General features: G+C 39.1%; 1 long non-coding RNA gene across 1 annotated transcript in view; it reads right to left on the bottom strand.

Annotated features, from left to right (window-relative positions):
• Positions 1-357: 357 nt before the first annotated feature.
• The window catches only part of LOC139036232 (uncharacterized), a 37,645-nt gene continuing 25,379 nt past the window's right edge, over positions 358-12,623 (bottom strand). The window contains exons 2-3 of the long non-coding RNA XR_011488938.1: positions 8,204-8,265; positions 358-688 (exon numbers count right to left, since the gene is read on the bottom strand). This is a non-coding gene — a long non-coding RNA (uncharacterized lncRNA). The remainder of the gene's footprint in view (positions 689-8,203; positions 8,266-12,623) is intronic.

Raw genomic sequence — 12,623 nt, forward strand, 5'->3', positions numbered from 1 at the left:
ATCTTCTCTGTCCTTCAAATTTATACTGACCCATTTGACTTAAGAGTAAATAAGCCAGGCAAGACCATTCTCTGTATATATATAAATATATATATATATATAAAACAATGATATATGTGTCAATCTGTGATATGTTTGTATGTTAATGTAAATACATTTAATAAATTTAATATTTACATATATTATATAGTTAATATACATTTACATATATTATATAGTTAATATACCTATGTGATTTTTGTTAAACTCTTGACAACTTTCCGAGAAAATTTATTTTGAGCTGTTAATCTGTTGATATAAAAGTTTATCAGAAACATGTATGGAAATAGGTGTGCATGCACATTTCTGTTAGGCAAAATGTATAAACATGTATATATATACACACACAAGCATACTTAATCTGCAAATGTACATGTACATTTAGAATTGCTATTTTGGGGGCTGATACAAGACTTACTATTTCTCTGGATTAGTGCTATACATAATTTAAAATCAAACAATATAGATTTACTAGTGATGACATTTTAAAACAAACTTTTGGATGACTGAAAAAGTGGACTGATTCTGTGACTCAGCTATTACCATGGCAACTCCAGGGTTCAGAGGTCATCCCGTCATGGTCATTAGGCGGTCTCACGTGACGCTTGAATGACATAGTCCTCCTTTTCTCAGGGATATTAAATAGAACCTATTAATAAAATGGAAAATGAGGAGAGTTAGATACAGTGTTCTGATAAGGTTCAGTAGACCCAAGAGTAGATATCATTAGTTGTATATCCAGTCTGAATCTCCCACTAAAACTGGAGTTGTTTTAGGTACAGTAGGAGTTCATTTCCCCTTGTTTTTGGAAGGGTATACATTAGCCTCCTCAGAAGTGAAGGAGGCTTATTGGTTCCTTTAAACAATTTTACAAATCATTTCTTGTTCATAGCTTTTACTAATGAAAGTAAATATATTGCCCTGCTCATCCAACCCAAATATTCCTGCATTAGAAGGAGCAAGGGATAAGCATTAATACCTCCTTTTGAGTAAGAGGGTGGACACACACACACACACACACACACACACACACACAGAACTAGGATGCTTTGGCAATGCTTCCTGGGCGTTTTAAGGAACAAAGACCATAATGACAAATGTTCTGTCTCATAAATATGGGCACTTTGTTTAAGGAGAATTAAACAACAACACCAACAACCACCTCTTAATATTTCCCTTACATTTTTATTGACTTATAATATCATATTAATTTCAGGTGTACAGTGTGGTGATTCAGTATTTTCACAGATTATATGCCGTTAAAAGTTATAACAAAATAATGGCTATAGTTCCCTGATCTGTACAGTATATCCCCATTGTTTATCTATTGTAGACATAGTAGTTGAAAATCAAGCCTGAATAGTCACTGGAAGGACTGGTGCTGAAACTTCGATACTTTGGCCACCTGATGCAAAGAGTCAACTCATTGGAAAAGACCCTGATGCTGGGAAAGATTGAAGGCGGGAGGAGAAGGGGACGGCAGATTTCGATGGCTGGATGGAATCATCGACTCAGTGGACATGAGTTTGAGCAAGATCCAGGAGATAGCGAAGGACAGGGGAGCCTGGTGTACGCCAATTCATGGGATTGCAGAGTCGGACACAACTGAGCAACTGAATAACAACAATCTCTTAATCACATAAACCTAACTTGCCCCTTCCCACCTTCTGTCACCCCACTGGTAACCACTAGGGTGTTTTCTGTATCTCTGAGTCTGTTTTGCTCTACACACTTGCTTATTTTTTAGATTTCATTTACAAGTGATCTCATACTGTGTGTGTCTTTCTCTGTCTGACTTGCTTCAGTTGGCCTAGTATTGTCTGGCTGCATCCATGTCGTTGCAGATGGCAGAATCTCTTTCTTTTGTACGGCAGAATGTGCAGACTTGTATTTCATAAGTCGTGGGAATCTGCAGGCGTACCTTTTGACTGCTTCTGTTTTCTAACTGAAACGCCAATCAGGATCAACGCAGAGTGAGAGGAGAAGGAGGTTTTGGACACTTGAGAGAAGACAAGGTAAGAAAAGAGACACGTGATGCAGAAAGAGTGAGAGCTCTAGGAAGACTCAGTGCCCTGATGGTTTCCAGGGGGTTTAAGGACCCATGTACGGATAGTGACAGTGAACTTAAGGTGAGACTTAGCAGTGTGAATCTTTCCTCCATTCGTAATTAGCTCCATAAATGCTTGTACACATATAATAAGGGAGGAGGCAGAGAGTGCATAAAATCCACTGCAAAACAGGGTTTTATGGGTTAATGCAGTGGAGTGAGAGGAAGATAGAGACTATGTGAAAGGGAGTGGTTATCTCCATGGGCCATGGCAATTGTTCTGAATTAAAGGAGGCATGAGGTCGAGAGGGAGAGAGTAAAAATAAAGAGGAATTGATGAGTTGTGGGTTCCCGTGAGGTCAAAGGGAGCCAGGGTTCTAGTAGGTGGTATTTGAAGAGAAGGATCTTTGATCCTTGGTGGTGAACAGATGTGTGAAATGGCTGTGGAAGTAACGGGGGGTTGCATGAGGACAAGCTCATTGGAGGAGAGGATTCTCAAGATCTGAGAGACAAGGTGATTGGAAAGGATCATCTGACAAATATTAAAAGCACCGAGTCACGGCAGGAGGAGAGGTGGTCAATAACAGCAACAGGAAGCAGGAGAAAGAGTCTAGCCCCACATTCCAGGCTGGACCTCTAGGGAGGGAGACTTCTCTATCTGGTTTTGTCAGGAAAGTGAACAAATTGAAACAAATATGTAAAGAAGGAAACACCAAAGTTTCCTTTACCATAGTCCCCCCAGCATTCTACTTCTTTAGGTCACTGTGCTTTGATGTAGGGTGTACCGTGAAAAGCACAGAGGTTCCACTGGGGAGAAATTTAATATTTTAAAAGTTAAAAGATATTATACTGATGCTGTCTCCCTTTCTTCTCACATGTCTGAAATTCTTGGTAGAATTACAGCTTCTATCAGAAAACAGAATACCTGTCCCAGTCTAGACACGTAGGAGTAAAGTGCCTATTTACTCAGTAGCCCTTGACTGGCGGAAGGAGTATCTAAGTGGAAGGTCAAGAGTTTGTGTACATGGCGGAGATGGAGGCTCAGATCGGATGATGGAGAAGTTAAGCAGCTCTGACCCTGACCTAGTGTATCCTTCTCCGCATGCAGGCTGCTTGGAATGTGGACCAGGGACTCTCCCAGCACCAAGCGATCCAGGGAGTGTGCCTGGTCAATTCATGTTTATCCAGCTCGCATCCTTTGCTTACTCCTTGGAAGGAAAGTTATGACCAACCTAGACAGCATATTAAAAAGCAGAGACATTACTTTGCCAACAAAGGTCCATCTAGTTAAGGCTGTGGTTTTTCCGGTAGTCATGTATGGATGTGAAAGTTGGACTGTAAAGAAAGCTGAGCATTGAAGAATTGATGCTTTTGAACTGTGGTGTTGGAGAAGACTCTTGAGAGTCCCTTGGACTGCAAGGAGATCCAACCAGTCCATCCTGAAGGAGATCAATCCTCGGTGTTCACGAAGGACTGATGTTGAAGCTGAAACTCCAATACTTTGGCCACCTGATGCAAAGAGCTGACTCATTGGAAAAGACCCTGATGCTGGAAAAGATTGAGGGCAGGAGGAGAAGGGGATGACAGAGGATGAGATGGTTGGATGGCATCACCAACTCAATGGACATGAGGTTGGGTAAACGCCAGGTGTTGGTGATGGACGCCTGGTGTGCTGCAGTCCATGGGGTCACAAAGAGTCGGGCACGACTGAGCGACTGAACTGATCCTTTGCTTCTCTCAGCTGTAGCCCAGCAGTGAACCTAAGTGAACATAACCTCTTTAGTTGTTTCCCTGGTCTCACAAAACATTAAATACACATGCATCCGTTTTGCATCTGCTTGTAGGTTTTGAACATTTTGCTGGCAGCTGTCTGTGGATTGCTTCAGGTATCCTCTGGGAGTCTGAGGGTGGGGGTCCTCCCCTCTGAATGATGGCATCCTCCCCGTGGGATGAGGTTGCAGAATAAGTCTGAAGACGCTTTCTCTTTTATGGCAGACCGAAATTGTATCTTGTAGTTTTCTTCCTTACACCTTATTCTATCTAATCAAATTAGTGATATGGACACATTGAAACACGTGCTATGATTCATTTGCGTGCTTTGTTATGGTTCTACCTCAGAGGATTCCACTAATGCTCCCACCTAATTGTCACTGGATACTCTTCCTCCGCAGATATGTAATAAGTGTCTTTGATCATATTTGATTTGCAAGCATGGGATTTTTGTCCTGTATTTGTGCCGTTGACTCCTGTGTTAGACCATAAGCAATAATAGCTAGGATTGTTCCTTTCAATGAACTCTTATAATCATTTATTGGAACTATGGTAATAATTATAAGTAATGATGACCAAATACCATTTCCTGGTGTAAAACAGCAAGGTCAGTCTAACTATTTCAACATAGATACGAACCCTTTCAGCCTACTCAATTTCATTGAAATGTTAATGATGGCCTTTTTTCATAATAGCTTTCCTTACATCATTCCTTTTGCCTTTCATCTAAATAAACCGAGATCCAGACATCATGGTAATTTTGGACAACTCTGAAAGAGTTTTCCAGCAAAATAGCATGCAGTAAAAGTCTCCTTGTGATAGAAAAGTATTTGAGGTCTCAGAAAAATCTCCCAATGTGTAATTCTAGTGTAAACAGAAAAAAATCTCGATATGTTATTATCAGTTAAAACAACTTATGTCAACAGAAAAGAATCTCATTTCCCACCTTTGTTGCTCCATTTATTGTAAAGAAGTAAAAAAGAAGTCAGAACACTGAAGCTGATCCCCTGCAGGCAGACATTGCTTTATTGTGTGATTTTCCAAAGAATCCGTGGAAATGTGTGATCCTAAAAATCTATGACCTAAGTCTATTAAATAGAATGGACATTTCTAAAGTTAATTTTAAATTTGTTAATAAATAGATGCATATTTGTCAATAATTTCAAATTTGCAGATCATTAAATGTATTTCAGATCCTTAGAGGAGAATGAATGAGCAGTGTTTCTCCATTAGCTGCTTATATGTTTTTGCTGATGTGAATATTTTAGAGGACAAAAGAAAGATTGTGCAGAGGCAATTTTTTTCTGATGAATTTTTTCCCCGTCACTGCCAACAGACTGTGATTTCTGTTTTATGTTCATTTATTGGCAAAATGCTGATTTAACTGTTGCCAATTTTTTTTTTCATCAAGAGCTACAAGATAAAGCTATTCTTTAGTTTTCTTATTTGCAGATGGCATCTCTTGGGTCCTTAGCAAGGCACTGCAATGAATTTCAAAGACACCTGCCATTACTAGTTTACAACTGTCCTAAAACTGAAGTAACCTTCAAACTTGCAAATATTTTTATCCAAATGTGACGCAGACTCATTATCTAATTGAAACAGTGCTGAAATATTTAAAAGAAATTTAAATATTTAAAAGAAAATATCATGGTTGCAGACATGAAGTTGTCTATATAATGGTCTCTATTTAGTCAGTAATGGGAAAAAAAAATACAACCCACATAAAAAACAGCTTTTCAATGGATAATAGTATAAGAAGTACTAATAGGAAGTGGATTTATTCTCCTACTTCAGAAAAACTAAGAAAGTGGACAAAGTACAGAAACAATGCTTTGCAAGACACTTTGCTCAGGGGAAAAAGGACAGTGATCTCTAAGAGAGCAACAATAAATAGCGTGAGTGCTACAGTCCAGGTGATAGCATATGAAGAAGGGACCCATTAAGAAGCCAGTGGGATTCTTGAGCTGGGGAGAAGATCAAGGTGGGTTGACTTTTCAGGACAGTGTTCTGGAGAGATGAGCCTGGACTGTGATAAATTAACGTTGTGTATTATAAACCCCAAGGTAACCTACTGTTATTGTTGTTTAGTCACTCAGTCGTGTCCGACTCTTCGTGACCCCATGCACTGTAGCCCGCCAATCTCCTCTGTCCATGGGACTTCCCAGGCAAGAATACTGGAGTGGGTTGTCATTTCCTTCTATAGGGGAACTTTCCGACCCAGGGATCAAACCCACATCTCCTGCATTGGCACATGGATTCTTTACCACTGAGTCACCTGGGAAGTCCAACATAACCTATTAAAATTATGTAAAAAGTTTTTTGTCTATTAATAGTTAATAAAAGAAATAGATAGAAAATCAGTGAGGATATAGGAGACCTGAACAATAAAATTAACCCATTTGACACATATAGAACATTCCTCTCAACACCTGCAGAATTTATGTTATTCTCACATTCACATGTAATGTTTACAAAGATAGACCATGTTCAGGGCATGTCCAGTCTTAATACATTTAACATAGTTCACTTCATCATGTACGGTGTATTCTCTGATGAGTATAAAACTCAGCTAGAAATAAATAACAGGAAGGTCTTTGGAAGTGTCCCAAGTGTTATTTGGAGAGCAAATAACATATTTCTAAATAATCCATGTGTCAAGTGGGAAACTGAAATGAAATCTAGAAAATATTTTGAACAAAATAAAAATGTAACATATCAGAGTAAGTAAGATGCGCCTAAAGCGATGCTTCAGGTGGAATATGTAGTACTCAACATTCTGTAAACTTTTTATTTCGTATTGGAGTATAGCCAATTAACAATATTTTGACAGTTTCAGGTGAACAGCAAAGGGAATCAAGTGCAGATACACTTGTATCCATTCTCCCCCAGACTCCTTTCCCATCCAGGCCACCATATAACACTCAGCAGAGTTCCATTGGTTAGCCATCTTAAATGTAGCAATGTGTACATGTCTGTCTTTATTAGAAACAGAAAAGGCCTCTAACCAGTAATTTGACTTTCCATCTTAAAAAACTTGAAAAAAAGTACATAAATCAATCACAAAGTAATTAGAAAAGTAATAATCAGAATAGTAATCAATATGATGCAAAGTATAACCTAATAGAGATCAGTGATCTAAAGCTGGTTATTTGAGAAGATCAATAAAATTGATGACTATCTAGACAGAATGATCTGGAAAAAAGTAGTATAACCAAATTACCAGTTCATGGGAGAGGTGGCATCTCTTATAGAATATGATATATACTAATTTAAGAGAGAAAAAAGAAAGCTGTAAACAACTGTATGTTATGCCAAGAAATTCAACAACTTAGAAAACAAAGACATTCCTTGAAAAACATAAACTACTAGCATTCACTGCAATAAGTGCTTTACAGTGAGTGTAGTTAGAATCCACTCCACAAAGAAAAACCCCCGCCTCAGTGTCTCAACTAGTGATCTCTCAGTGCAGTTCAGTCTCTCAGTCATGTCCGACTCTTTGCGATCCCGTGAATCACAGCACGCCAGGCCTTCCGGTCCATCAGCAACTCCTGGAGTTTACTCAGACTCATGTCCATCGAGTTGGTGATGCCATCCAGCCATCTCATCCTCTGTTGTCCCCTTCTCCTCCTGCCCCCAGTCCCTCCCAACATCAGGGTCTTTTCCAATGAGTCAACTCTTCACATGAGGTGGCCAAAGTACTGGAGTTTCAGTTTCAGCATCAGTCCTTCCAATGAACACCCAGGACTGATGACCTTTAGGATGGACTGGTTGGATCTCCTTGCAGTCCGAGGGACTCTCAAGAGTCTTCTCCAACACCATACTTCAAAAGCATCAATTCTTCGGCACTCAGCTTTCTTCACAGTCTGACTCTCACATCCATAGATCTCTACCACATATTTAAGGAATAAATTATGTTAATTCTGTCCAAACTTTTCCAAAAGCTTTAAAAGGTGGGAACACCTCCCAACATGTTATATGAGATCAGCTTAGTCCTGATATCATAGCCAAAGATACTTCCAGAAAAAGGAAAACAAGAATCATATTACCTAAATGGAAAGATGCAAATTTCTCAACAAAATTTTAGCAAATTAAACCCAACAATATTCAAAACAGACAATATATAGTGAGGAAGAGGCATTTACTCTAGGGATTAAAGTTCAGTTTATCATTTGAAAATTAAGAAATGCAAGTTTGTATATTAATAAATATGAGTGTATTCCTGATGAGTACTCTTACCAAAGTTAGAAACATCTTTCTCTGATAAATGTCATCAAAAACAAGTGAACAGAAACAAACTTACAGTTAACATAAAGTTCAACCGTGAAAGGCTTAATTGTTTCTTACCCAGAGGAAGAGCAAAAGAAGGATTCCTTTCTCCACTCAATGTTTTTACGAGAGTTCTTAGTCTGTGAAATCAAGAAAGAAAAACAACTGAGATTAGAAATTTATAACTCTATATTCATCAAAATTCCAGGCTCCTTTTTGGTAGAAGTTGATAAATTTTCTAAAATAGATATGGAGTTAATGGAATAACTTGGATAAAAAAGACCAGAGATGGAGAGCTGGCATGATCTGATTGTAAGACTTGTTGCAAAACTAGACTAGTCAAGATGGGGCTGTCTTCATAAAAATGAATGAACTGTTGATATAGGCAGCAAAGTGGATGGATCATGAAATAATTGTTCTGAATGAAAGAAGCCAGACCAAAAAGAAATGTGCTCTTTGATTCCATTTCTATGAAGTCTCAGGAAATGCACACTAATATTGGAGACAGAAAGCACATCAGTGGTTGTCTTGAGATAAGGAGTCAGGATCCAAGAGTGCAGGCGGGAGGGCTTCAGTGGGACTGCAGGAAACTTTTAGGGGACTTGGGAATGTTCATTATCTTCATTGGAATGATAATCTTCAGGGATTTAGAATGCCAAAATGTATTAAGTGGTGCACTCTAACCATGTGAAATATATTGAATATCAATTCCTTAATGAAGCAAAGATAATTTTAAATACTTTTATGACAATACTTGGGCTTCACAAATGTGGTTTCATAAACAATGACCAGAGTTGTGCTTAAAAACCTCACTTTAGCATGTGAGACAAATAAAAAGAGAAACTGGTAGTCGCTGCAGAATGTGTGCCAGTGGAAAATTTGTGATTCTTTTTGCTTAGTTGCACTTACGGTTTACCAATAAAATATTTGGTTGAAGAGTAATAGCAAAATGCTCTTTTAAAGATCTTTATTCCTTCATTCCCTTACACACACATCAAATTACATGCTTCCTGTCTGAAAAGATGCATGTGAAGACCTTGTGTATCAAGTTTGAAAAAATATCAGAGAAAATTTTGTCTCCATGCCCTCGTACAGAAAAGGAGCCACAAGATAAGGACACTTGACTACATTATTCCAATAATTAAGTTGAGTGATGTTTGTAAAATACATAACACAGAGCTTGATACACAGCACATACTCAGTAATATTAGCACGTCATTAATAAAGGAGACAGTGATAAGTCATATGAAAATGATGCATCAAATATCGTGGGAATTTAAAGAAGAAGAAAGACAGTTTCAGCTCTCCCTTCACATATCTCTGTCTGTTTTTGTCTGTCTGCCTGTCTGTCTCTCTCTCTCCCCTAACCCCCCATGTGCAGCAAGAGTGTGTTGGGGTCAATGTGAGTGTCCTGTCTGCTCCATAACTAGGGTGACCTTGAGAGCTAGTTGAAGGCTGCCCTGCAGCCTATAGTTATAAGTCATCGGGAGATGAAGTTGGATAAACGGATGAGAAGAGGAGAAAAAAAAAAGTTCAGGTCTGAATCCCACATTTTTCCTTCGGTGCTACTGATTTTGCCTTCCTCTTCAAGGTGACCCTTGTTAATAAAGACAGAGAATGAATGGAAAATAAATCATTAAATTGGCAGTTTTATAGAATGCACCAGCAAATGGGGATTTGGAACTTAATTATAGATGACGAGATAGCTACTTGCTCTTTAAAAAAATGAAAGGGAAACAAAATGGAAAAACCAAATAGATCACATGATGTTTCCCACTCCATGTTTTCTCCTATCCTCCACACATTTCTCTCCTCGGGATACCTCCCTCATCTCACCTTGCCAACCCCATTTCATGATGCAGGCCATCACATAGTCACTAGCCATAAACTAAAGTGCAGGGAGGCATTCACAGTAGCCGAAGGAGTTGGCTCAGGAGTCTGAACTGGGTGTAAAGTTGTATTTTCTGCTAGTAAATATTTCTACGCCTGCTGCTGTACAGAGCACAATTACTGGGCAGCAGATGGGAAATGAAAAATACTGTAAAACCGTCCCCTGTCAAAGAAGACTGCACTATCCGAGTGCGGAGGATGGGGAAAACAGACCTTCATTCTTCAAAGGAGCAAAATGCTAAGAGGTGCTGAGTAGAGAAGAGGCTAAGCTCAAGGCTCTGTAGCTTGCAGCGGTGTTAATTCCTCCTGCATCTCCCTAAGTGCACTTTCTAGAAGGTACACAGATAGAGATGCTGAGAGGTGCTTGAGGGATGGTGTTTCATGCTTGTTAGTTGTTCAGTGTGCTCTTCGGAAAGTTTCAGTATTTGAAATGCTGTTGCTGTGATTCAGTCCCTAAGTCATGCCTGACTCTCTGTGACCCCATGGACTGAAGCGTGCCAGGCTTCCCTGTCCTTCACTGTCTCCCAGAGTTTGCTCACATTCGTGTCCATTGAGCCCACTGATGCCATCCAACCATCTCATCCTCTGTTGCTCCCTTCTCCTCCTGCCTCCAATCTTTCCCAGTATCAAGGTCTTTTCCAGTAAGTCGGCTTTTCGTATCAGGTGGCCGAAATATTGGAGCCTTAGCATCAGTCCCTCCAATGACTATTCAGGGTTGATTTCCTTTAGGATTGACTGGTCTGATCTCCTTGCTGTCCAAGGGACTCCCAAGAGTCTTCTCCAGTACCACAACTCAAAAGCATCAATTCTTTGGCACTCAGCCTTTTTTATGATCCAACTCTCACATCTGTACATGGGTACTGGAAAAACCACAGCTTTGGCTACATGGACTTTTGTCAGCAAAGTGGTGTCTTTGCTTTTTAATACACTTTTCCATATAGATTATTGAAAAATGCTTAGTTATCTGTGCTATACAGGAGGTCCTGGTTTAGTATTTGTCTTTTTTGACTGGCTTATTTTACTTAGCAAAATATCCTCAAGGTTCATCCATGTCTCAGCGTATGTCAGAATCTCCTCCCTTTTGAGGGCTGAATAATACTCTATTGTATGTATATATCACATTTTGCTTATCCCTTTATCCATCAGTGGACACTTGGGTCACTTCTACATTTTAGCTGTTATAAATAATGCTGCAATGAACATGAACATGCAAGCAATCTAGTCTTTTCAAACCACAGATTATGCACTGTAAATGGAGAGGAATAATCATACTTAAAACAGTAAATGAAATGACCTCTTGAGAGCAGTTAGCACAGCTCTGGCACATCATACAAGTTTTAAGTAAAATGGTAACTCTTATCTTTATTAAAGTGTTGACTCCACACAACATACTTACCCCAGCCTCCCAGGAATTGAATATTAAGTGTCACATAGACAAATCCAGAATCAATCTATAGTGAAAGCCAACTGTGAGACATCACTATGTGTTCAGTCAACTGAATTTTTTTTTAATCTTAGTTTTTAAGGTTGTGTTTTTGTATTATATCCTGTAGAGCCATAATAGGCCAACTTTTGAAGAGGTTTGGAAAATTATGACTTCCCACATCTAACCCTTTACAGATCTGATCATTTGACTGCTTGACATCATGTGTTACTCCACTTATCTATCTCTGCAATAATAAAATATGGGATTAAAGTGGCTCTTATCTGTAGTGGGAGGATGGATATACTTTATGTGTCAGCTCTTTAAAAGGGGAAACTCTAGCTGAGCTTCAGAAAATACCACTGAAGAGTTAAATGAGTGTTTAGGAAGGATGTTCCTGAGTATTACCTGTTAGGATCACGATTTTAACTGCTTTAGGGTAATTATAATTTTCATTGCAGGATCTATTTAAAAGGCTTTTACCTACCTGACAGTAATTTTTTTGTAGCTACAGGTCATTGTTAGAATGAAAGGAGGAAAGGAAGATGTGGAGGGGCAACAGGACTCTTTACCAAGAGTGTCTTCACAGACACGGAGAGGCGAGAAGCTCTGAGAACCTTAGTGCCTAAGGAGCATAAACCCTTCCAGAGGTGTGGAAGCCAGCTGCAGCGCCCAGAACGCAGCTTGTTCAGATGTGAGCACCTAACGCGATTCCACTTCACACTCATATTTCTTTGTTAGATGATTTTATTTCAGATCTAATCTTAGATTTTATTCACACCCTGGGATGTGTGACTGTTTTTCATATGATCATTCATATCATCAAGAATGGAGAGAGTTTCCTTTTATTTTTATATCATGATTAAAAAGCTGTAGCTCCAATTATTGAGCACTTCTAAATGGCAGATAGCACTGCCATTACTTGTATATGTTACTAGTAAGTGTCCTCATGACTGTGAATGCATGTAAATAATCCCATTTATACGTGGGAGGAGAGATTTGAAATTATGCAAATTAAGCAACTTTTCCAAAGACCCTGCGATATCTAGAAAGGAGTAAAACTAACTGCAGATCTGTCTTCCAAGCCTGCGTTTTTCCCCGCCACGCAACACTGAACATCCATAGCCATGGAAGTACCCTGTTGCTCTTGCTCATTGCTCAGCTGTGTCCAACTCTGTGACCCCA

The sequence above is a fragment of the Odocoileus virginianus genome, chromosome 8 (genome assembly GCF_023699985.2).
Source record: "Odocoileus virginianus isolate 20LAN1187 ecotype Illinois chromosome 8, Ovbor_1.2, whole genome shotgun sequence".
Classification (NCBI taxonomy): domain Eukaryota; kingdom Metazoa; phylum Chordata; class Mammalia; order Artiodactyla; family Cervidae; genus Odocoileus; species Odocoileus virginianus.